Consider the following 26,500-nt stretch of genomic DNA (forward strand, 5'->3'; position numbering starts at 1 on the left):
TGTATGTGTGTGTGTGTGTGTGTGTGTGTGTGTGTGTGTGTGTGTGTGTGTGTGTGTGTGTGTGTTATTGTGTGTGTCTGTGTGTGTGTGTGTGTGTAGTGTGTGTGTGTGTGTGTATGTGTGTGTGTGTATGTGTGTGTGTGTGTGTGTGTGTGTGTGTGTGTGTGTGTGTGTGTGTGTGTGTGTGTGTGTGTGTGTGTGTGTGTGTGTGTGTGTTATTGTGTGTGTGTGTGTGTGTGTGTGTGTGTGTGTGTGTGTTATGTGTGTGTGTGTGTGTGTGTGTGTGTGTGTGTGTGTGTGTGTGTGTGTGTGTGTGTGTTATTGTGTGTGTGTGTGTGTGTGTGTGTTGTGTGTGTGTGTGTGTTGTGTGTGTGTGTGTGTGTTATTGTGTGTGTGTGTGTGTGTTTGGGGGTGTGTGGGTGTGTGTGTGTGTGGGAGGGTGTGTGTGTGTGTGTGTGTGTGTGTGTGTGTGTGGGGGTGTTGGTGTGTGTGTGTGTGTGTGTGCATGTGTGTGTATGTATGGTTTTGTCTGTATGTTCATGTGTGTATTTCTGCTTGTATATTTGTGTATTTTGTGCACTTGTGTTGGTCTATTTGTGTCTGTGTCTGTACATGTGTGTTTCATGTACATATGTTAGTCTGTGTGTCTTCATGTCTGCATGGGAGTGTGTTTGTGTGTGTGCATGCGTGTGTATGCGTGTGTGTGTGTATGCATGTGCGTGTGCAAACTCTAAACATATAGCACCTGAGGTCAGGATCGAACCTGATTCTCTGGTCATATGATTATGATGCAGGGATTTAACGGTGAGAAGCCACCTCATCTGCTAGGAAGGTAGTTAATGAGGCAGGACACAGAGTGGTGGAGGAACTCAGCGGGTCAGGCAGCTTCCCTGGAGAACATTGATAGATGATGTTTTGGGTTGGGCCCTTTCTGCAGACTCACCTACATTGAGTTAAGGAGGCAGGATGCTGAGGTCTGAGCCAGACCATGAAAGGGTCTGTATAACTTGTTACCACCTATCGCACAGCCAACAATGGACCATTGTGGGCTCCACCTTTCCTTGATCATCCTCGCTTTTCCGCATATCTTCCATTCATTTGTACAAAGTACCATCTATATCCCTCATTCCCTTTTTCCCGACTCTCAGTCTGAAGACCCAAAACATCGCCTATTCCTTCTCTCCTGAGATGCTGCCCGGCCCGCTGAGTTACTCCAGCTTCTTGTGTCTGCCGTTGGTTTAAGCCAGCATCTGCAGTTCCTTGCTACTCTCACACCCAGCACATGTGAAAGTCTGCAAGGCTCGATGCTCAAGAGGCTGGATGAATTCCATCTGCTTTACATTAGCCCTTCAGCCCAGATGTGGGCCAAATTTAGATCCCTGCATGCTGAACATTCCCTCAGGCTAGCTGAGCACCTTGTGCTTTGCAGGAAACCATTAAATCCTGACTGGATAATCTCAGAGCTGGGAGCTTGACTGGTGATGATATGAGCCATTTATCACCTCTCTCAGCCGACTGTGGTCTGATGCTCTTAACTCCAAATACAGTCACCACAATTCCACCCATCACTGTCCCTGCTCAGACACACTTTGCCCAACGTATTCTGTATTCCTTCCTTATCACCTCATCCCCAGCCAACAATGGATCATTGTGGGCTCCACCTCTCCTGTCATCGGTGCAGGCTCTGCTTGTTCTGCACCTTCCACAACTCTAGCTTCCCCCTCCCTGACTCTCAGTCTGAAGAAGGGTCTCAACTTAGAAACATAGACAATAGGTGCAGGAGGAGGCCATCCGCTGTCATAGGTTGTTGTGTGTGTTGTCACCAGATGTCTTAGGTGAATTCCACTAATACTAGCCCCTGGCAGTCGCCTAAAGAGTCGCCTAAGTGGGACAGGCCCATAAGGGTGCTGTGTGTGCAGAGTTTGCATGTTATCCTGGGATGTCAGGACTTTCATATGAAGAAAGACTGGATAGACTCGGTTTATACTCGCTAGAATTTAGGAGATTGAGGGGGGATCTTATAGAAACTTACAAAATTCTTAAGGGGTTGGACAGGCTAGATGCAGGAAGATTGTTCCCGATGTTGGGGAAGTCCAGAACAAGGGGTCACACACAGTTTAAGGATAAGGGGGAAATCTTTAAGGACCGAGATGAGAAAAACATTTTTCACACAGAGAGTGGTGAATCTGTGGAATTCTCTGCCACAGAAGGTAGTTGAGGCCACACAGTTCATTGGCTATATTTAAGAGGGAGTTAGATGTGGCCATTGTGGCTAAAGAGATCAGGGGGTATGGAGAGAAGGCAGGTACAGGATACTGAGTTGGATGATCAGCCATGATCATATTGAATGGCGAATGGTGCAGGCTCGAAGGGCCGAGTGGCCTCTACTCCTGCACCTATTGTCTATGTTTCTATGCTTGGTAAATGTAAAAATTGTCCCTGGTGTGGGTAGGATGATGTTAGTGTGCGGGGATCGCTGTCGGCGTGGACCCAGGGGCCGAAGGGCCTGTTTCCGCGCTGTATCTCTAAAGTTAACTAAGTGTCATGTCCTGTGGTGGACTATTACCCCACTGTAGAAACAGCGAGCGGGAATGTAACATGTTTCCCCGCCTCGACCATAACCTGTACCAAAGTGACTGACAAGAAACAGAGGCAGACTTCAATAAACCGACTGATTCCTTTTCACAGAACCTGCTTGTCACAATTTATTTGAATTCCCTCAGGCAATCACCAATCATTTTCCTGAACAGCACAAAAATCAGCCTGAAAACCCAGGTGTTATCTGCAAGTGGTTCTCAAACAGAAGCCACTCGATCTAACTCCAGGATTTAAACTTCCAGGCACCACGCTCCTTTTTCAAATTTTGTTTCCTTCCTGGTGATATTTTCTGATAGCTGGGGGTACACGGCACGGTGGAGCAGCGGTAGAGTTGCTGCCTCACGGCGCCAGAGACCCGGGTTCGATCCCGACTACGGGTGCTGTCCCCAACCAATAACCCGTGCCTGCCTTCTCCCCATATCCCTTGACTCCACTAGCCCCTAGAGCTCTATCTAACTCTCTCTTAAATCCATCCAGAGAATTGGCCTCCACTGCCCTCTGTGGCAGGGAATTCCACAAATTCACAACTCTCTGGGTGAAAAAGTTGTTTCTCACCTCAGTCTTAAATGGCCTCCCCTTTATTCTTAGACTGTGTGTGGCCCCTGGTTCTGGACTCGCCCAACATTGGGAACATTTTTCCTGCATCTAGCTTGTCCAGTCCTTCTATAATTTTATATGTTTCTATAAGATCCATACGTATCACTCTTCGACCTGCTGAGTTCCTCCAGCACTTTGTCTTTTGCTCAGGTTTCCCTGCATCTGCAGTTCCTTGTGCTGGTCTGAGTGTCCACCACTGCCTGTTCACCACATTGGCTCAACGGCAGGTCGATAGTCAAATCCTCACATCTTATTTTTTATAAAACTCTGCCTCCTTAATGTCAGAAATCTAAAACCTGCAGGCAATAGAAATCCGCAACAAAATGCTGGAAGCACTCAGCGGGTCAGGCAGCATCCATGGAGAGGGAAGCCAATCTTTCAGGTGGTGCAGCGGTAGAGTTGCTGCCTTACAGCGCTTGCAGCTCCAGAGACCCGAGTTCGATCCCGACTACGGGTGCTGTCTGTACGGAGTTTGCACGTTCTCCCCGTGACCTGCGTGCGTTTTCTTTAGGAGCTCCGATTTCCTCCCACACTCCAAAGACGTGCAGGTTTGTTGTACAAGTTCAGTTTAGTTTAGAGATACAGCACGGAAACAGGCCCTTCGGCCCACCAGGTCCGTGCCGACCAGCGATCCCCGCACACTAACACTATCCTACACACACTAGGGACATTTTTACATTTACCAAGTCAAACTAACCTACAAACCTGCACGTCTTTGGAGTGTGGGAGGAAACTGAAGATCTCGGAGAAAACCCACGCAGGTCACGGGGAGAACGTGCAAACTCCGTGCAGACAGCACCCGTAGTCGGGATCGAACTCGGGTCTCTGGAGCTACAAGCGCTGTAAGGCAGCAACTCTACTGCTGCGCCACCTGAAATGTAAGATTGGCTTCCCTCTCCATGGATGCTGCCTGACCCGCTGAGTGCTTCCAGCATTTTGTTGCGGATTTCTATTGCCTGCAGGTTTTAGATTTCTGACATTAAGGAGGCAGAGTTTTATAAAAAATAAGATGTGAGGATTTTACTATCGACCTGCCGTTGAGCCAATGTGGTGAACAGGCAGTGGTGGACACTCAGACCAGCACACGGACCAACACAAGGAACTGCAGATGCAGGGAAACCCGAGCAAAAGACAAAGTGCTGGAGGAACTCAGCAGGTCGAAGAGTGATACGTATGGATCTTATAGAAACATATAAAATTATAAAAGGACTGGACAAGCTAGATGCAGGAAAAATGTTCCCAAATGTTGGGCGAGTCCAGAACCAGGGGCCACACAGTCTAAGAATAAAGGGGAGGCCATTTAAGACTGAGGTGAGATAAAACTTTTTCACCCAGAGAGTTGTGAATTTGTGGAATTCCCTGCCACAGAGGGCAGTGGAGGCCAAGTCACTGGATGGATTTAAGAGAGAGTTAGATAGAGCTCTAGGGGCTAGTGGAGTCAAGGGATATGGGGAGAAGGCAGGCACGGGTTATTGATAGGGGACAATCAGCCATGATCACAATGAATGGTGGTGCTGGTTCGAAGGGCCGAATGGCCTCCTCCTGCACCTATTTTCTATGTTTCTCTGATACAGTGCAGAAACAGGCCCTTCGGCCCAACTTACCCACACCGACCAACATGTCCCATCTACACTAGTCCCACCTGCCTGTATTTAGTCCTTATTCCTCCTAACCCTATTCTCCTGCCTTCTCCCCATAATGTCTGACACCCGTACTAATCAAGATTCTATCTGTCTTAAAAATATCCACTGACTTGTGGCCTCCACAGTCTTCTGTGGCAGAGAATTCCACAGATTCACCACCCTCTGACTAAAGAAGTTCCTCCTCATCTCCTTCCTAGAGGAACGTCCTTTAATTCTGAGGCTGTGCCCTCTGGTCCTAGACTCTCCCACTAGTGGAAACATCCTCTCCACATCCACAGGATGGTCAGGCAGCATCTGGGAAGGGATTGAACAGACAACACTTCAGGTCAGGACCCTTCTGTCGCCCGAGACAGGGACAGCAAGGAGTTAAACCGATTTTTAATAACACAATTCCTCCAAATGTCAAAAAATAAATGAACAGACTTGCTCCAGTCACGAGTCACGTTCTAGAGCTGACACAGTTGCCATGGATATTATTGCAGCTGGATATTAAATGAGAACGTGGAACACAGCGTTATGAATAAAGACAATGTTTATAATTTTTTATTGTGCGAAAATAGAGCAAGGGTTTGGAAAATCATCGCGCCCAGTTTCACATCGCTCCTGATATTTATTTGCAATGAGGTTAATAACAAACAAAATGCATTTATGCTTCATAGATACAGAGCGGAAACAGGCCCTTCGGCCCATCGTGTCCCTATATACTAGCATTAGCGCTAACCTACACAATAGGGACAATTTACAATCTTTACCAAAGCCAATTTAACCTACAAATTCGCACGTCTTTGGAGTGTGGGAGGAAACCGGAGCACCCGGAGAAAACCCACGCAGGTCACGGGGAGAACGTGCAAACTCCGTACAGACAGCACCCGTAGTCAGGATCGAACCCGGGTCTCTGATACTGTGAGGCAGCAACTCTAATGTTGTGTAGGATAGAACGCGTGTGGGTGTCAGCACAAGACTCCAAAGAAGGGTCTCGACCCGAAACGTCACCCATTCCTTCTCTCCAGGGATGCTGCCTGTCCCGCTGAGTTACTCCAGCTTTTGTTTAAGAAGGAACTGCACAGATGCTGGAAAATCGAAGGTAGACAAAAGTGCTGGAGAAACTCAGCGGGTGCAGCAGCATCTATGGAGCGAAGGAAATAGGCAACGTTTTGAGCCGAAACCCTTCTTCAGAATTTTGTGTCTATCTTCCGTCTGTACTGAACTGAACTCGGCTTGTCAGACATCCAACATCATTGTGATCAGCAGCATTCTGCAGCGAGAGATGAGGCATAGCGTGAGGAATCGGGGGTGGGGATGCCTAGCGTAGTGGGGCATAGAGGCGTGGTTGAAGGGGTGGGTTGTACGATGTCAAACTGAATCTCCTGTGTCTGTGATTGTGCTGTAACAGCTTTGCACAAAGCTTGTAATGAAATATTATCGCCCTCCTGTCAGCTCTGGGAGGGAAAAGTGGTCCAATTTGTCAAGGGGGCAAAGGTTACGCAGGGGCCTTTATGATGTAATCCTGTGTTTGAGAGCTGGGACCCAGAGCTGCTCACTGCAGAATACAGATAAGTTTCTAAATGACTCGAGCTCTATCGTGACCTCAATGTGTATGCTCAGCGGGGATTCAGGATTTAAATCCTTCCTGCCTGTCAGCCATATAAGTATCTCTTAAACCTCAAAAGAGTGATTGGTTGTCAGAGCTAGAGGGGAAACAGCCACCCACTAAAAGCATCAGTGGGAATATGATAAAACAAGAACAGAAAACAACTTGCGGTGCTCAGCGGGTCAGGCAGCCTCTGCGGCCGATCAAACACGGAACGTTTCAGGCTGGCACGGTGGCGCAGCGGTAGAGTTGCTGCCTCACAGCGCTGGAGACCCGGGTTTCTTCCCGACTACCGGCGCTGTCTATACAGAGTTTGCACGCTCAGACCTAGCTCGGACAAAACTCTGATTATTGGGGAAGTCCAGGACAAGGGGTCACAGCTTAAGGATAAGGGGGAAATCCTTTAAAACCGAGATGAGAAGAACTTTTTTCACACAGAGAGTGGTGAATCTCTGGAACTCTCTGCCACAGAGGGTAGTTGAGGCCAGTTCATTGGCTATATTTAAGAGGGAGTTAGATGTGGCCCTTGTGGCTAAGGGGATCAGGGGGTATGGAGAGAAGGCAGGTACGGGATACTGAGTTGGATGATCAGCCATGATCATATTGAATGGCGGTGCAGGCTCGAAGGGCCGAATGGCCTACTCCTGCACCTAATTTCTATGTTTCTATTAATAAGTGTTTAAGAAGGAACTGCCGTTTAAGAAGGTCTGAAGAAGGGTTTCGGCCTGAAACGTTGCCTTTTTCCTTCGCTCCATAGATGCTGCTGCACCCGCTGAGTTTCTCCAGCATTTATATGTACCTCTGCTTATTAATAACCAATTATCTGTTATTTGCACTTTATCAGTTTATTTATTCATGTGTGTGTGTATATATTTATATTACGGTATATGGACACACTGATCTGTTTTGTAGTAAATGCCTACTATGTTCTGTTGTGCTGAAACAAAGCAAGAATTTCATTGTCCTATACAGGGACACATGACAATAGAAACATAGAAACATAGAAATTAGGTGCAGGAGTAGAGGCCATTCGGCCCTTCGAGCCTGCACCATTCACCATTCAATATGATCATGGCTGATCATCCAACTCAGTATCCCGTACCTGCCTTCTCTCCATACCCCCTGATCCCCTTTAGCCACAAGGGCCACATCTAACTCCCTCTTAAATATAGCCAATGAACTGTGGCCTCAACTACCCTCTGTGGCAGAGAGTTCCAGAGATTCACCACTCTCTGCGTGAAAAAAGTTCTTCTCATCTCGATTTTAAAGGATTTCCCCCTTATCCTTAAGCTGTGACCCCTTGTCCTGGACTTCCCCAACATCGGGAGCAATCTTCCTGCATCTAGCCTGTCCAACCCAATAAACTCACTTGGACTTGAATGTTGAATGTTCTCCCTGTGACCAGCGTGCGTTTTCTCCGACATCTCCAGTCCCCCCCCCCCACGCTCTAAAGACGTGCAGGTTTGTAGGTTAATTATATAAATGTAAATTGTCCCTAGTGTGTGTAGGATAGTGTTAGTGTGTGCGGGGATCGCTGGTCGGTACAGACTCGGTGGGCCGAAGGGCCTGTTTCCGCGCTGTATCTCTAATCTATACCGAACTCCCCGGTCCTGAAGGGGTTACACACTACCGGCTGAGTGACAGAAAGTAATTTTCTGTGATTGTGGTCTGACAGGGATCAGAGCGTTATATTGTACAGCTAGCCAGGCCAGCACTGCGCCTGGACTCTCACACGCTCTCCTTATCTCCACACAAGCCACAGACATTTAAATGCCTCTCGCGGGCCATGCCAACTAGGAGAGGTTTTGTGTTCATTCACAGGCTGGCTTTGGTGAGACCACCTTTCATCCTTTCTCTTTATATTCTCCCCACACAATGTGGCCTTTCAGTCTGTCTCCCTCAGCTCACAGGCGGGTGCTGTCAATGCCCATGTTGACGGGGCCCACAAACAGGGGTGTGGGAAACTGAAACATAGAAAATAGGTGCAGGAGTAGAGGCCATTCGGCCCATTGAGCCAGCACCATCTAACTCCCTGATCATCAAACTCAGTATCCCACCCCTTCTCTTCTCCCCCTGATACCCCATCTGATCCCTTTAGCCCACAAACTAATTCACATTTAACCCAAGGGCCCCACGCTTAAATATAGCCCAATGAAAACTCAGTATCCTGTACCTGCCTCTCTCCATACTGTGGACAGCACACAAGGCCCACATCTGTACCTCCTCTCTCCATACCCCCTGATCCCTTTAGCCACAAGGGCCACATCTAACCCCTCTAAATATAGCCAATGAACTGTACCCACAGATTCTGTGTGGCAGATCCTTAAACTGTGTGACCCCTTCCATAGAACATTTTGTGCAAGAATTTTGTAAGTTTCTATAAGATCCCCCCTCAATCTTCTAAATAAAGCCAGCAAAGTCCAATTAAGGATAGTCCGATGGTCACCAATAAGGTAGATAGTAGTTCAGGACTGCTCTCTGGTTGTGGTGGGATGGTTCAGTTGGTAAATATGTGACATACAAACACAGGGATGGATCGGAAGGGCTGAATGGCCTGTACTATGCTTCACACACCCAGTAATACTTTGTAAAATGGGAGTAAACTTTCAACTGCCCAGTGTCAATTGGAAAATGTATTTGTATAAATAGCATCCAGCTCTTGGAATTGAAACTAATCATTCATTCTGTCTATAACGCTGACAGAGGGGGAAAAAAGCATCATTTGATTTCTGAATTCACAGCAATTAAGAATCAGGATCTTTGACAAGCCTGGTGCTGGAGTAATCCTACAGAGAATTATGATAGGATTTATATGTGAAAATGACGGGAACACAACCTATAAATGTGCAGGCTCCAACAATTGTTTATAGCAAGAATGTTTGGAGTTGAAGGAAATTCACTTGTTTTTTCCAAATTTATTTTTTCATTGGTGAGAAATCGAATTGAAAGTGCGTTTGCGTCTGTGTCAGTCCTTGAGTCATAGAATCATTCACAACAGGGACAAATTACCTAAAGAGACACGGGTTTAGATTCACTGGAGGTTGGTCTTGGAAGGGAGGATGCTCCTTAAACAGCGGAGCATCCTGGACAATACAGCTCATCCCCCTTCATGACAGTGTTTAAGAGGGAACTGCAGATGCTGGAGAATCGAAGGTTACACAAAAATGCTGGAGAAACTCAGCGGGTGCAGCAGCATCTATGGAGCGAAGGAAATAGGCAACGTTTCGGGCCGAAACCCTTCTTCAGACCCCTTCATGACATGCTGGTCAACCTGAGGAGCACCTTCAGCAACAGACTGGTTCCACCAAGATGCAGCACAGAACGCCACAGGAGATCCTTCTTCCCTGTGGCTATCAAACTGGACAACTCCTCCCCCTTCTGTCGTGGGATAGACTGACTCCCCCCCCCTCCCCCCCCAATCTTTGCACATCCCTACAACTTTAATTTCATGTTTCATGCATCTTGTATTTTATGACTGTTAGAGTGTGGGAGGAAACCGAAGATCTGGGAGGAAACGCGCGCAGGTCACGGGGAGAACGTACAAACTCCGTACAGACAGCACCCGTAGTCAGGATCGAACCCAGGTCTCTGGCGCTGTGAGGCAGCAACTCTACCGTTGTGGCACTAAAGCCCCAATGGAGATGATAAGGTAATGGGATGGACGTGTTTAACAGGTTAAAGGAATTCGATGCGTTGCATAGAGCGTAACTATTTTGGGGTAATCAAGAACAAAAGACCATAATCTCCATTTTACTTCCTGACTATTCAGAAGAAAAACCAGGCAGCAATTTTTCACACAAAGGAGTGCTGTGCATCTATTGTAGCTCAAGATTTGGACCGATCATCACCAAGGAAACAATTTGTCCTTATTTATTCGATCAATAGCCTTCCTAATTTTAACTACTTCTGCTTAATCTGCAACATTCTCTCTTCTAACAATCCCAGTTTGTCCAGTCTCACGCTGATCAATTATCTGAGACCTAGTGTGATCCTTCTGTACGGAGTTTGCACGTTCTCCTCGTGACCTGCGTGGGTTTTCTCCGGGTGCTCCGGTTTCCTCCCACACTCCAAAGACGTACAGGTTTGTAGGTCAATTGGCTTGGGGTATGTGTAAATTGTCCCCAGTGTGTGTTAGTGTGTGGGGATCGCTGTCTCTGAATAGGAAAGGTTTAATGGGAGGTAGACAAAAGTGCTGGAGAAACTCAGCGGGTGAGGCAGCATCTATGGAGCGAAGGAAATAGGCAACGTTTCGGGCTGAAACCCTTCTTCAGACTGATGTAGGTTGGGGAGAAGAAAGGACAAAGGAAGAGGAGGAGCCCGAGGGCTAAAGGGGAGCTGAGAAGGGGAGGAGACAGCAAGGGTTACTGAAAAATGGAGAATTCAATGTTTATGCCGCTAGGGTGCAGACTGCCCGAGTCTTGGGATAATGGGATATGGGCTAACATGGCTATGTGGGACTAGTGTAGATTGGGGCACGTTGGTTGGCAGGGGCAAGTTGGGACGAAGGGCCTGTTTAAATGCTGTTACACTCTATGACTCTGTGACTCTAAATGCACAAGCCCACCCTTCCTTGAGTTAAACATCATCTGCTTTTTGCCTTGTTGCATCAGGCTACTAGTGCCCAGTGCTAGTACGCTGTTTCTCCTGAAAACTATTTACTGCATTTCCACAAGGCTTAAAATATGTTTATTTATTCCACTTGATGTAACTTATCCAGCGATGTCTTAATAAATCACTGACTGTCTGGATGCAGCCAACATTTTCCAGTCACAGGAGATGTTATTAATGTAGATGCAATGCCAGGCAGCTCTGTAGTCTTAACATTGATAGTTCAGGGATTGGTTAACAAGAGTTTTTTTATAAAGAATGTATATACTTGAAAAATACACAGTCAATTTGCACAATCTTTTGTTTAATCTATTAAACCTTTTTGAATATGTCAGCATTCTGGAAATTAATTAACGCAAATATGGTTACCTGAACAAATGTTAATAAGAGGAAGGACATCTTTGTGATTGAGGCAGTGCAGCGTAGGTTCACCAGATTGATCCCTGGGATGGCGGGACTGTCATATGAGGAAAGTTTGAAAAGACTAGGCTTGTATTCACTGGAGTTTAGAAGGATGAGGGGAGATCTTATAGAAACATATAAAATTATAAAAGGACTGGACAAGCTAGATGCAGGAAAATTGTTCCCAATGTTGGGCGAGTCCAGAACCAGGGGCCACACACAGTCTTAGAATAAAGGGGAGGTCATTTAAGACTGAGGTGAGAAAAAACATTTTCACCCACAGAGTTGTGAATTTATGGAATTCCCTGCCACAGAGGGCAGTGGAGGCCAAGTCACTGGCTGGGTTTAAGAGAGAGTTAGATAGAGTTCTAGGGGCTAGTGGAGTCAAGGGATATGGGGAGAAGGCAGGCACGGGTTATTGATAGAGGACGATCAGCCATGATCACAATGAATGGCGATGCTGGCTCGAAGGGCCGAATGGCCTCCTCCTGCACCTATTGTCTATGTTTCTATGTTAATACGAGGGAATATTTTTGAATATAGACACAAAATGCTGGAGTAACTCAGCGGGACAGGCAGCATCTCTGGAGAAAAGGAATGGGTGACGTTTCGGGTCGAGACCCTTCTTCAGACCCGAAACATCACCCATTCCTTCAATCGTAAGATGCTGCCTGTCCCTCTTAGTAACTTCAGCATTTTGTGTGTATATTCGGTGTAAACTAGCACCTGCAGTTCCTTCCTGAACATCTTTCCCCCCCGTTTTAGCCTCGAGACGAGCTAAGATGGGGCAGCATAGACAAGTTGGGCTGAAGGGCTTGTTTCCCTGCTGCATGCCTCTTGGGTATGAAATATGTTCATAAGGCCATAACTGCTAGGAGAAAAATTAGGCCATTCGGTCCATCAAGTCTACTCCACCATTCAATCATGGCTGATCTATCTCTCCATCCTAACCCAATTCTCCTGCCTTCTCCCCATAACCCCTGACACACGTACTAATCAAGAATCTATCTATCTCAGCCTTTAAAATGTCCACTGACTTGGCCTCCATAGCCGTCTGTGACAATGAATTCCACAGATTCACCACCCTCTGACAAAATAAATTCCTCCTCATCTCCTTCCTGAAGGAACGTCCTTCAATTCTGAGGCTGTGACCTCTGTTCCGAGACTCTCCCACTAGTGGAAACATCCTCTCCACATCCACTCTATCCAGGCCTTTCACTGTTCAAGGGATATACAGTGCCTTTGGTTTCAAATCTGTTAGAAATAACTACACCGCAGATGCACACCACTGCCAGCTACCTCAAAGCTCAAACCCACAACCCACCGAGGCCCAGCATTTGAGGAATAGATCGGGTAGACACACACAGTCTCTTGCCAAGAGTAGGGGAATCAAGAACCACAGGTTTAAGGTGAGGGGGGAAAGATTTAGAAACATAGAAACATAGAAACATAGAAATTAGGTGCAGGAGTAGGCCATTCGGCCCTTCGAGCCTGCACCGCCATTCAATATGATCATGGCTGATCATCCAACTCAGTATCCCGTACCTGCCTTCTCTCCATACCCCCTGATCCCCTTAGCCACAAGGGCCACATCTAACTCCCTCTTAAATATAGCCAATGAACTGTGGCCTCAACTACCCTCTGTGGCAGAGAGTTCCAGAGATTCACCACTCTCTGTGTGAAAAAAGTTCTTCTCATCTCGGTTTTAAAGGATTTCCCCCTTATCCTTAAGCTGTGCCCCCTTGTCCTGGACTTCCCCAACATCGGGAACAATCTTCCTGCATCTAGCCTGTCCAACCCCTTAAGAATTTTGTAAGTTTCTATAAGATCCCCCCTCAATCTCCTAAATTCTAGAGAGTACAAACTAACAGTCCTGACATCCCAGGAATCAGTCTGGTGAACCTTCTCTGCACTCCCTCTATGGCAATAATGTCCTTCCTCAGATTTGGAGACCAAAACTGCACGCAATACTCCAGGTGTGGTCTCACCAAGACCCTATACAACTGCAGTAGAACCTCCCTGCTCCTATACTCAAATCCTCTTGCTATTTGAGTATAGGAGCAGGGAGGTTCTACTGCATTTAATAGGAACTTGAGGGGCAACTTTTTCACGCAAAGGGCGGTCGGTAGGTGTATGGAACGAGCTGCCGGAGAAGGTAGTCGTGGCAGGGACTATCCTAACATTTAAGAAACAGTTAGATAGGTACATGGATAGGGCAGGTTTGGAGGGAAATGGGCCAAATGTGGGTAGAGTGGATGGGACACGTTGGCCGGTATGGGCAAGTTGGGCCGAAGGGCCTGTTTCCACGCTGTATCACTCTAAGTGGAGAACTAGCAGCCCCTTCGGGTTCCTGTCCATCAAATTCTCTCTCCCTGCAGCCTCCGACCAAGAAACGTAATTTTTTTTTTGCAAGAAATGAATCGATTTTGTTTTCTCTTTAAAAATAAAATTCTCCTTTTTGAAGAAAATGAGAAAGAAACGACACATTTTTTCTGGTGGCTGCGCTGTTGTGTGTGGGCAAGCTAATAACAGAGGATCGAAGCAGGCTTGGTTCCAGCAAAGAACTATTCAGATTAATATTGATTCGTAACACTGGACGCACATTGTTCGGGGGTGACCCATATCTAATTTTAAATAACTCTATTAGAATTGATCTTGCTGTGTTCACAGAATCGAAGAATTACATTTGTGTTACACTGAGGACTGAGTCCATGAATCATTGCACATTCATCACCTGCTGCTTAGAAAACTGGAGTGAGAAAATGCTTTTTAATCAGGAGTGAGCATTCGGGCTGGTGTAAAGGTGTGATACATCATGGTAAAACACCACTGACGCACTTCAAAACAGACGTTTTTCATCATTCCTCGTGGAAATCGAATCTGCAACATCAAGCCCAAGATCTTCGACTTCATTTCCTCTAATGTGAATATATATCAACTGGAGAAAGCCCGGGCTAAAAATTGTACCTCAAAAACACCGCAGCATCCGCTGTTCCAGGTGTGGACTCCCATACATCGGCGAGACCAAGCGCAGGCTCGGCGATCGTTTCGCCCAACATTCCTCCTTAACCTACCCGATCTTCCGGTGGCTCAGCACTTTAACTCCCCCTTACATTCCCACGCCGACCTCTCTGTTCTGGGTCTCCTTCATTGTCGGAGTGAGGCCCAGTGCAAATTGGAGGAACAGCACCTCATATTTCACTTGGGCAGCTTACACCCCAGCGGTATAAACATTGACTTGTTGCCATAGAGGGAGTGCAGAGAAGGTTCACCAGACTGATTCCTGGGATGTCAGGACTGTCTTATGAAGAAAGACTGGATAGACTTGGTTTATACTCTCTAGAATTTAGAAGATTGAGAGGGGATCTTATAGAAACTTACAAAATTCTTAAGGGGTTGGACAGGCTAGATGCAGGAAGATTGTTCCCGATGTTAGGGAAGTCCAGGACAAGGGGTCACAGCTTAAGGATAAGGGGGAAGTCCTTTAAAACCGAGATGAGAAGAACTTTTTTCACGCAGAGAGTGGTGAATCTCTGGAACTCTCTGCCACAGAGGGTAGTCGAGGCCAGTTCATTGGCTATATTTAAGAGGGAGTTAGATGTGGCCCTTGTGGCTAAGGGGATCAGGGGGTATGGAGAGAAGGTAGGTACGGGATACTGAGTTGGATGATCAGCCATGATCATATTGAATGGCGGTGCAGGCTCGAAGGGCCGAATGGCCTACTCCTGCACCTAATTTCTATGTTTCTATGTTTCTATGTTGACTTCTCTAACTTCAAGCAACCCCTGCTTTCCCCTCTCTATCCATCCCTCCTCTTTTCAGTTCTCCAAGCAGACTGACTCTCTGACGACATATTATCCCTTTCCCTTCCCCCTGCTAACAATGGTCTATTTACATTTTCCTTGATCTGCATCCCCTTTGATCTTTTACCCTTCCTTATCTCTGTAACTCCCACTCCCCAGACTCTCAGTCTGATGTAGGGTCTCGACCCGAAACGTCACCCATTATTTATATCCAGAGATGTTGCCTGTCCCACCGAGTTGCTCCAACTTTTTGTGTCTATCTTTAGTTTAGTTTAGTTTAGATATACAGCGCGGAAACAGGCCCTTCGGCCCATCAAGTCCGCGCCGACCAGCGATCCCCGCACACTAACACTATCCTACACCCAGTAGGGACAATTTTTACATTTGCCAAGGCAGCTAACCTACAAACCTGCACGTCTTTGGAGTGTGGGAGGAAACCAAAGATCTCGGAGAAAACCCACGCAGGTCACGGGGAGAACGTGCAAACTCCGTACAGACAGCACCCGTAGTCGGGATCGAACCCGGGTCTCTGCCGCTGTGAGGCAGCGACTATCCCACTGCCTCACCGTGCCGTACTTAAGTCAAGTTGATTGCCACGTGTACAAACACGGTGCAGGAACGGTGGAATGAGAACCTTGTTTTTGCAGCATCAATGTCACATAGACAACACACAAAACTTAAATTATACATAACATCACACATAAATTATTCAACGCAGGTAAAAGAAAAAGACATCAGTGCAAAAACACACCTAGATAACAAGTCTATGGTAGTTCAAGATGTGGTCCACCTTGTTCTGTTTCTGGGTTAGGGTTGTAGATGGTGATGTGGGGAGATATAGAACAAGGCTCCGTACTCGGCCCCCTCCTCTTCATCATCTACATCCTCCCCCTTGGTCAGATACTCCGCCACTTCAACCTGGACTTCCACTGTTACGCCGATGACACCCAGATCTACCTCAGCACCAAATCCCCCCACAACCCCCCCCCCCCACTCTCCCATATCAACTCCTATTTGTCAGCTATAAAAACCTGGATGCAACATAACTTCCTCAAACTCAACAGCGATAAAACAGAATTCCTCCTCATAGGCTCCAAATCCACACTCAGCAAAATCAATAACCCCGCTCTCACCATTGACGGCACCATTGTCTCCCCATCTCCCCAGGCCCGCAACCCTGGCGTGATCTTTGATTCCACCCTCTCCCTTGAGCCTCACATCCGCCATGTCATTAAAACCTCCTTCTTTCATCTCCGCAACATCGCCAAACTCAGACCCTCTCTCACACCTCCCGCTGCTGAAAGACTCATCCATGCCTTCATCTCCTCCCGACTGGACTATTGCAACTCACTTCTCCTTGGCATCAGCTCCACCTACATCAACCAACTCCAACTGGTCCAGAACGCAGCCGCCCGACTCATCACCCACACCAAATCCTGGCATCACATCACTCCAGTCCTCAAACAACTTCACTGGCTTCCCAACCGGATCACCTACAAACTGATCCTCACCTACAAAGCCCTCCACCATCTGGCCCCCCCCCCCCATCTCACCCACGGAAATCCTCCCCTCCGCAACATCCTGATCCTCCACCACACAACCCTCACTGGCCCCCCCCCCCAGCTCCCACCGGATCACCCACCTCTCCATCCACCTCCTCCACCTCAAACAACTTCACTCTACCACCTCACGGTCCCTCAGAATCTCCCCAGCCCAGGCTCCCAGGCCCCCCCCACACCTCCTGCCTCCTCTCCCTCTCCCTACGCAGGTTCACCATCTTCCAGTCCCTCCCCCTCACCTAGCCTTCCCCCATCTCAGGGCAGCTCCTCCTCTCCCCCTACCAACTCACGTCCCGCCTCCTCTCCATCCACAAATCCAACCTCCGCAGTTTTGGGGACAGAGCCTTCTCCAGGGCAGCTCCCAGGCTCTGGAACTCCCTCCCCCAACTGATCCGCAATTCCGTGTCCCTCACCATCTTCCAGTCCCGCCTCAAGACCCATCTCTTCACCTCTGCCTATCCTTGGCCCCACGTCCCCCTCCCTTTTCATCTGTGCTTGAATTGCCTCATATTGTGTTTTGAATTGAATTCTGTCTTTAATTTGTGTACTAGTCATGTCTCTACTATTTATTTCATTCCACTTACATGTTTTTCCTCTACTTGCTAAATTTTTGTAAGTTGTCCTTGAGACTCTTGAAAGGCGCCCATAAATAAAATGTATTATTATTATTATTATGAATGAAAGACATGGATAAAAGGAATGATGATGAAGGATTGTTAGTTATCATCGATATTTTTTTGCATGTCTTTCATTCATTTGTTCGATATCTCTCTATATCGACGGCTATATCTCTTGTTTCCATTTCCCTTCACTCTCAGTCTGAAGAAGAGTCTCGGCCCAAAACGTCACCTATTGTAGTAAATGCCTACTATGTTCTGTGTGCTGAAGCAAAGCAAGAATTTCATTGTCCATGACAATAAACTCACTTGAACCTGAACTAGTCCTTTTCTCCAGAGATGCTGGCTGACCCGCTGAGTTACTCGATTTTTTGTGACTAGTTTCGGTTTTATCCAGCACCCGCAGTTCCTTCCTACACATAGGGTTAGGGTTGTACAGGTGGGTTCAAGAACCGGAGGGTTATAGATAATGAGCTATTCCTGAACCTCCTGGAATGGGAACTTTACGTTTCTGTACCACTTCCAAGCCCTATACACCAGTCATGAACTCACCAGTCACAGTGCCACAACAGTAGAGTTATCTACAAGATGTTTGGTTTCCTTCCACACTCCAAAGGCTTCAGGGTTTGTAGATTAATTGGCTTGATAATAATGTAAATTTTCCCTAGGTAGACAAAATTGCTGGAGAAACTCAGCGGGTACGGCAGCATCTATGGAGCGAAGGTTTCCTTCGCTCCATAGATGCTGCCGCACCCGTTGAGTTTCTCCAGCAATTTTGTCTACCTTCGATTCTCCAGCATCTGTAGTTCCTTCTTGAACATAAATTGTCCCTAGTGTGTGTAGGATAGTGTTAATGTGCGGGGATAGCAGGACTCAGTGGGCTGAAGGGCCTGTTTCCACGCTGTATCTCTAACTAAATCCATACTGGTCACATTCCCTGTACATTATCCATATCCCTCTATTCCGCGCACTTCCATGTGCTAAAAACCTCTTAAACGCTACTATCGTATCAAACTCCACCACCACCCCTGACAATGTGTTCCATGCCCTCAACACTCTCACTCAAGCATAAAAGTCTTGCCCCGCACACCTCCACCAAACATTCATCTTATAGGTATCCCTAGTAGTGTTGGACATTTCCATAATGGGAAAAAGGTTCTGACTGTCTACCCTGTCTGTGCCTCTCATAATTCTATATACCTCTACCAGGTCTCCCCTCAATCTCCGATGTTCCTGAGAAGACAATTCATATCCCCCCCCCCTGTAGCTGAAACCTTCCAATGCAGGCAGCATCCTGGTAAACCTCCTCTTCTACTTCTTCAAAGCTTCCACATCTCTCCTGTAATGGGAAGGTCATTTTCCAGCATCTGCAGTTCCGTCTTAAACCTCAAGATTCAGGGACAGTTTCTTCCCAGCTGTTATCAGGCAACTGAACCATCCTACCAACAACCAGAGAGCAGTGTTGAACTACTATCTACCTCATTGGTGACCCTCAGACTATCTTTGATCGGACTTTGCGGGCTTTATCTTGCACTAAATGTTATTCCCTTATCATGTATCTGTACACTGTAAATGGCTCGATTGTAATCATATATTGTCTTTCTGCTGACTGGTTAGCGAGCAACAAAAGCTTTTCACTGTACCTCGGTACACGTGACAATAAACTAAACTGAACAGAACTGAACACTATATTATCTCCCTCACTCTCACTCTGACATTAACTCTCACACTCACACTCACACTCACACTCACTCTCACACTCACACTCTCACTCACACTCACTCTCACTCTCTCACATTAACTCTCACGCTCACTCTCACTCACTCTCACTCTCACACACTCACACTCTCTCACACACACACTCACTCTCACACTCACTCTCACACTCACTCTCACTCTCACACTCACACTCACTCTCACTCTCACACTCACTCTCACACTCACTCACACTCACTCTCACACTCACTCACTCACACTCACACTCACTCTCACTCACGCTCACACTCTCACACTCACACTCTCACACTCACACTCACTCACTCTCTCACTCACTCACACTCTCACACTCACTCTCACACTCACTCTCACACTAACTCTCAGCAATCACCCTCATTCTCTGTCTGTCCGAAGCCCTCAGTAGAACCATTTAGACAGGTACATGGATAGGACAGGTTTAGAGGGATATGGGTCAAACACAAGCAGGTGGGACTAGTGTAGCTGGGACATGTTGGTTGGTGTGGGCAAGTTTCATGAAAGGTGTGTTTCAATGCTGCATCACTCTATGACTGCACTATCGCTCATTCTCTCAGTCTGTGCTACCCCCCCCCCACTCCTCCCTCTCTGCCTGCCCCTCCAGGGACTCTGACAATGGATATTTCGACGGGGAGTAGCTGTCTATTGTCTTTGAGGAAGATCTCCAAACTAAATCGCAAACTAATCCGTAATGCAGAAATCTAATTCCATTCGACAAGTGAGGAACAAAACTCTAATCTCCTCCCAGCTCTCTCCAGAACAGAAAGTCCACATAATCTCACCAAAGCTGCTTGGGTCAGTTTTCCATGCAGATCACTCTTAACGTAGGAGAAAGTGTGAATGGAGCGCTGGATTAACGATTATCTTGGTTGGCGCTGTGTGTGAAATATCATAAATATGCCTTTTTTTAAACCACCAAATATTTGCAGTGTTTTTCCAGTGTTCTGTTTAGTTCCATAGATGGTTGCTTTGGGTTTGAGTTTAGTTTAGTTTGGAGATACAGCGCAGAAACAGGCCCTTCAGCCCACTGAGTCCGCGCTGATCTGCGATCCCCGCTCACTAACACTATCCTACACACACACACACACACACACACACACACACACACGAGGGACAATTTACATTCATACCAAGCCAATTAACCTACAAACCAGCACTTATTTGGAGTGTGGGAGGAAACCGGAGCACCCGGAGAAAACCCACGCAGGTCACGGGGAGAACGTACAAACTCCGTGCAGACTCAGCGCTGCCAACTCTCACGCGTTGAGCGTGAGACTCACGCCTTTCACGCAATTCTACCCGATTGAATTCGATTGATGATGTCTTCAGTTGTTGCCAACAGGGTCGTAACTTGTCGTATCTTGTCTTTGAGGAAGATCTTGACGCGAAGACTGCAACAACCAGGTTCAGGAATAGCTACTTCCCCACGGCCATCAGGCTATTAAACCTGGCTCGGACAAAACTCTGAACATTAATAGCCCATTATCTGTTATTTGCACTTCATCAGTTTATTTATTCATGTGTGTGTGTATATATTTATATAATGGTATAGGGACACACTGATCTGTTCTTTTCTATAAGATCCCCCCTCAATCTTCTAAATTCTAGCGAGTGGAGCGGGCGGTCCCTCTGCCGGGGGCCGGCTCCGGGAGCTCCACCCGCAGGAGCCTGCGGACATAACATGGTGGAGCTCGCGGTCCCTCTGCTGGGGACCGACTCCGGGAGCTCCACCCGCGGGAGCTTCCATCGCCCCGATCGCGGGAGATCGATTGATTGCCAGCCGCGGGAGCTTTGATCGCTTCGACTGCGGATGGTTCGACTGCACCGATCGCGGGAGAAAAGGAGGGAAGAAGATAATACGTTATTGCCTCCCATCACAGTGGGGAATGTGGTGAAGTTGCTGTGGTGGATGTTTATGTTAATTTTTATGTAGATATATGTCTTGTTGCTTTTTTGGTCCGACTGTATGGCAAATCAAATTCCTTGTATGTTTTTACATAATCGGCTAATTAATTAATTACAATTACAAGAAAACTCAGTCAGAAGAGGACAATGTATGTCATCCATTATCTATCAGTCTACAGTCTCAGCTCAGGCCAGTGGCAAGGCCCCAGGCACCAAGCTATAAACCATTGCTCATCCTACAGTTACAAACAATGTTTTATTCCCTCTAAAGAACCAGCGAGACCTGAGGCACAGAATCAGGCCCTTTCAGCCCATCTCAAGATTCAAGGTGGACAAAAATGCTGGAGAAACTCAGCGGGTGAGGCAGCATCTATGGAGCAAAGGAAATAGGTGACGTTTCAGGTCGAGACCCTTCTTCATGACCCGAAACGTCACCTATTTCCTTCGCTCCATAGATGCTGCCTCACCCGCTGAGTTTCTCCAGCATTTTTGTCTATCTTCCAGCATCTGCAGTTCATTCTTAAACCTCAAGATTCAGGGACAGTTTCTTCCCAGCAGTTACCAGGCAACTGAACCATCCTACCACAACCAGAGAGCAGTGCTGAACTACTATCTACCTCATTGGTGACCCTCGGACTATCCTTGATCGGACTTTACTGGCTTTGCCTTGCACTAAACGTTATCCCCTTATCATGTATCTGTACACTGTGGACGGCTCGATTGGCAACTGAACCATCCTACCAACAACTAGAGAGTACCTTTAAGCTGAAGAAGGGTGAAGAAGGGTTTCGGCCCGAAACGTTGCCTATTTCCTTCACTCCATTGATGCTGCTGCACCCGCTGAGTTTCTCCAGCATTTTTGTCTACAAGCAGTTTTAAGCTACTGTGCCATTTACCTCATTGGAGATTTTCGGACTATCTTTGATTGGACTTTACTGGACTAGCATTAAACATTATTTATGTTATTCCTTTCATCGTGTATCTGTGCATAGTGGATAGAAACATAGAAACATAGAAATTAGGTGCAGGAGTAGGCCATTCGGCCCTTCGAGCCTGCACCGCCATTCAATATGATCATGGCTGATCATCCAACTCAGTATCCCGTACCTGCCTTCTCTCCATACCCCCTGATCCCTTTAGCCACAAGGGCCACATCTAACTCCCTCTTAAATATAGCCAATGAACTGGCCTCAACTACCCTCTGTGGCAGAGAGTTCCAGAGATTCACCACTCTCTGCGTGAAAAAAGTTCTTCTCATCTTGGTTTTAAAGGATTTCCCCTTTATCCTTAAGCTGTGACCCCTTGTCCTGGACTTCCCTAACATCAGGAACAATCTTCCTGCATCTAGCCTGTCCAACCCCTTAAGAATTTTGTAAGTTTCTATAAGATCCCCTCTCAATCTTCTAAATTCTAGAGAGTATAAACCAAGTCTATCCAGTCTTTCTTCATAAGACAGTCCTGACATCCCAGGAATCAGTCTGGTGAACCGTCTCTGCACTCCCTCTATGGCAATAATGTCCTTCCTCAGATTTGGAGACCAAAACTGTACGCAATCCTCCAGGTGTGGTCTCACCAAGACCCTGTACAACTGCAGTAGAACCTCTCTGCTCCTATACTCAAATCCTTTTGCAATGAAAGCTAACATACCATTCGCTTTCTTTACTGCCTGCTGCACCTGCATGCCTACCTTCAATGATGTCTCGAAAGTAACCATGTATTGAATGGCTGGCTAGCACACAGCAAAACCTTTCACTGTACCTCGATACATGTGACAATAAACTAAACTGAACTAACTAACTTGACTTGAACAGTTTAGGCATTGGGTGGAAACAAGAGGACCTCTTGTACAGGGAATGGTAAAGGATGTTCAGCTGGTAATGATTGTTAAGAAACAAAACAAATATCTCAATTGGATGAGGAGGTTGAGATTTGGCATTGTAACCAACCTCTGAGTAATGCATTTGTGAGCATAAAAGACTAGCAATTTTGATTGAATTGAAACTAATTAGAGCTGGAACAAGCTGAAATGAAGAGGCCTTGTATAATGAATTGAAATATTTTAGACTCATACATTTGAGAGAAAAAAATAAATTCCACTTTACCAATAGAAAGATATGAAATGCAATTTGGGAAACTTATGTTACCACTCTGTTACATACAGTACATTGTTGTTAAGGTGGTACAGTGGTGCACCGAATGGTCAAGGAAAGAGGGTTCACGTCACGGCCCTGTTTCCACCATTGTGTGCGCAACTTGAGTGCCCTGGAGAGGAAAAGACTACAAAAAGTAGTAAACACTGCCCAGTCCATCATCGGCTCTGACCTTCCTTCCATCGGGGGGATTTATCGCAGTCGCTGCCTCAAAAAGGCTGGCAGTATCATCAAAGACCCACACCATCCTGGCCACACACTCATCTCCCTGCTACCTTCAGGTAGAAGGTACAGGAGCCTGAAGACTGCAATGTCCAGGTTCAGGAATAGCTACTTCCCCACAGCCATCAGGCTATTAAACCTGGCTCGGACAAAACTATGATTATTAATAACCCATTATCTGTTATTTGCACTTTATCAGTTTATTTATTCATGTGTGTATATATTTATATTATGGTATATGGACACACTGATCTGTTCTGTAGTAAATGCCTACTATGTTCTGTGTGCTGAAGCAAAGCAAGAATTTCATTGTCCTATACAGGGACACATGACAATAAACTCACTTGAAGTTGAACTTGAACTTGTGGACTCAATAAGAAGTGGTGCAGAGGTAGTATTGCTGCCTTAAGGGCCTGTCCCACGGGCGCTATTAGCGCGCCATTTACGTGACATAATTTACGCCTCAGGACGCAGGAATGGCGTGCATTACCCGCACGTGGCGAGGCGTGGCGGCGTAGGCAGTGACGCGTGGTAGCGTGCGGCGCCCCAGGATATTGGGATTCTCAAAATCCTCGCGCCCCACCTGCGTGACACGCAAATGGCGCCCAAGTGCGACAGGCCCTTTGCACAGTGCCAGAGACCCAGGTTTGATCTTGACTTTTGAAGTTGTGAATGTTATGATATGATATGCCATTTATTGTCACTATACATGTACAGTGAAACTGAAAGCTGCTCGTACTCAGTGCATACATACAATTTAGCACAAAAAACAAGAAACAGAAAAAACAAAAAACAGAAGGGAGATGGGGGGGGGGGAATAGGTGCACAATTTCTGCGGTGCTACATACATATATACATATATACAGATGGAAGTCCGTGTTGGGCGGTGTAGTCAGTGCATGTGTGAATTTGAATTAAGAGTAGTTATAATTCTCGGAAAGCAACTATTCCTGAGTCTATTTGTCCTGGATTTGATGCACCTATAGCGCCTTCCAGAGGGCAGCAGGTCGAACAGTCCAGAACATCACACAAATCAGCCTCCTCCTCCCCACCCCCACAACTACACATACACTCTACGCTGCCTCAGGAAAGCAGCCAACATAACCATGACCCACTCACACTCATTCCTTCTCCCCTCACCGTAAGACAGAAGATACTGGACCCTGAAAGTGCTTCTTCCCCTCTGTTACTAAGCTTTAGAACGGCCCTTCTATAAACTAGGGTACCCCCCTCAACCCTCTGAGGAAATTGGACTTTGTTATTGACTATTAACCAACTCTTCAACGGTACTCTTCCCACCTACCACTCTTCCCTTGCACTTTTTTGTACACCTGCACTTTCTCTGTCTTTGAAATGCTAGATTCTGCAGTTTGTTTGTAAAGATATTCATGCATAAACATTGCAGAGGGGAAAGGGGGAAACAGTTCCTGGAAAGACCTGTGTGCTAAGCATTTCTCAAGACGCCATGAATTTATGTGTGAGTTAACTCCGCGTGGAATAAAGACGTATAACATTCAAATCAATTACAACCTTGGATCTGAACAACTTAACAAGCTGCTCTCTCTCTCCGCTATAGTCCTGCATGATACCCTTGTTTAGTGCAAGTTGTTTTTGACAATAATCCAACACACATTTTTTTTTTTTGCAGAAGTGGTGATGAATGTTGTCCATTAACAGGGCCATGAATCAAAACTGGGAAGAGAGGGTAACACCATCAGGGAGACACAGAAAATGATGAAGGCAAAAATGATTGAATGGCGGAGTAGAAGGCAACAACAAAAAAGCCTTAGGTAACAGTCTCTGAGTTCAAAGCTTGCAGCTGATCCTCATAATGTCATAAGGAATGGGATTAGAATTAGGCCATTCGGCCCATCAAGTCTACTCCGCCATTCAATCATCTCTCCCTCCTAATCACATTTTCCTGGCTTCTCCCCATAACCCCTGACACCCGTACTAATCAAGAATCTATCTATCTCTGCCTTTAAAATATCCACAGACTTGGCCTCCACAGCCGTCTGTGGCAAAGAATTCCACAGATTCACCACCCTCTGGCTAAAGACATTTCTCCTCATCTCCTTCAGAAAAGAACTTCCTTTAATTCTGAGGCTATGCCCTCTAGTCCTAAACTCTCCCACTAGTGGAAACGTCTTCTCCACAGCGCCAGAGTCCCGGGTTCAATCCTGACCTCGGGTGCTGCCTGTACGGAGTTTGTACGTTCTCCCCGTGACCTGCGTGGGTTTTCTCCAGGAGCTCCGGTTTCCTCCCACACTCCAAAGACGTGCAGGTTTGTAGGTTAATTGGCTTGCAATATATAAATAAATGTAAAAATGTCCCTAGTGTGTGTAGGATAGTGTTAGTGTACGGGGTGACTGCTGGTGGGCTGAAGGGCTTGTTTCCACACTGTATCTCTAAACTAAACTAAACTAACAATACTGTAACTACAATGCCACATGAACAGTGGAATTAACTGGGAACCGATTGCCAACCAGTTTTGCAATCAGTCTATTTTCTTTTCTATTGACTCCAAGAACACCACTGTATTTCTTTACCCATGCAGTCTCATTGTTTTTTTTAAGTTTTAATCCAATTTCCTTTGGAAAGTCATGAATACATCTGTTCCTGCAACATATTTAATTGCATCCTCGAATTGTATTGACAAAAACTTCTCTAGTTTAGTTTGGAGATACAGTGTGAAAACAGGCCCTTCAGCCCATCGAGTCCGTGCCGACCAACAATCACCCATACACTATTGGGTTCTATTCTACCCCCTAAGGACAATTTACAGAGGCCATTTACCCTGGAAACCTGAACGGCTTTGGAGTGTGGGAGGAAACCGGAGCACCCGGAGAAAACCCACGCAGGTCCCGGGGAGAGCGGACAAACTCTGCACAGACAGCACCCATAGTCAGAGTCGAACCCTGGTGTCTGGTGCTGGTGCTAAACTAATCATTTATTCTTTGCACTAAATATCATACCATTTATCCTTTGTTTCTGCGGTGTGGATGGCTTGGTTGCATACATGTATAGCCTTTTTCTCGACTTGATAGCTCGCA

This window comes from Leucoraja erinacea, chromosome 39 (genome assembly GCF_028641065.1).
Source record: "Leucoraja erinacea ecotype New England chromosome 39, Leri_hhj_1, whole genome shotgun sequence".
In the NCBI taxonomy this organism is placed as follows: Eukaryota; Metazoa; Chordata; class Chondrichthyes; order Rajiformes; family Rajidae; genus Leucoraja; species Leucoraja erinaceus.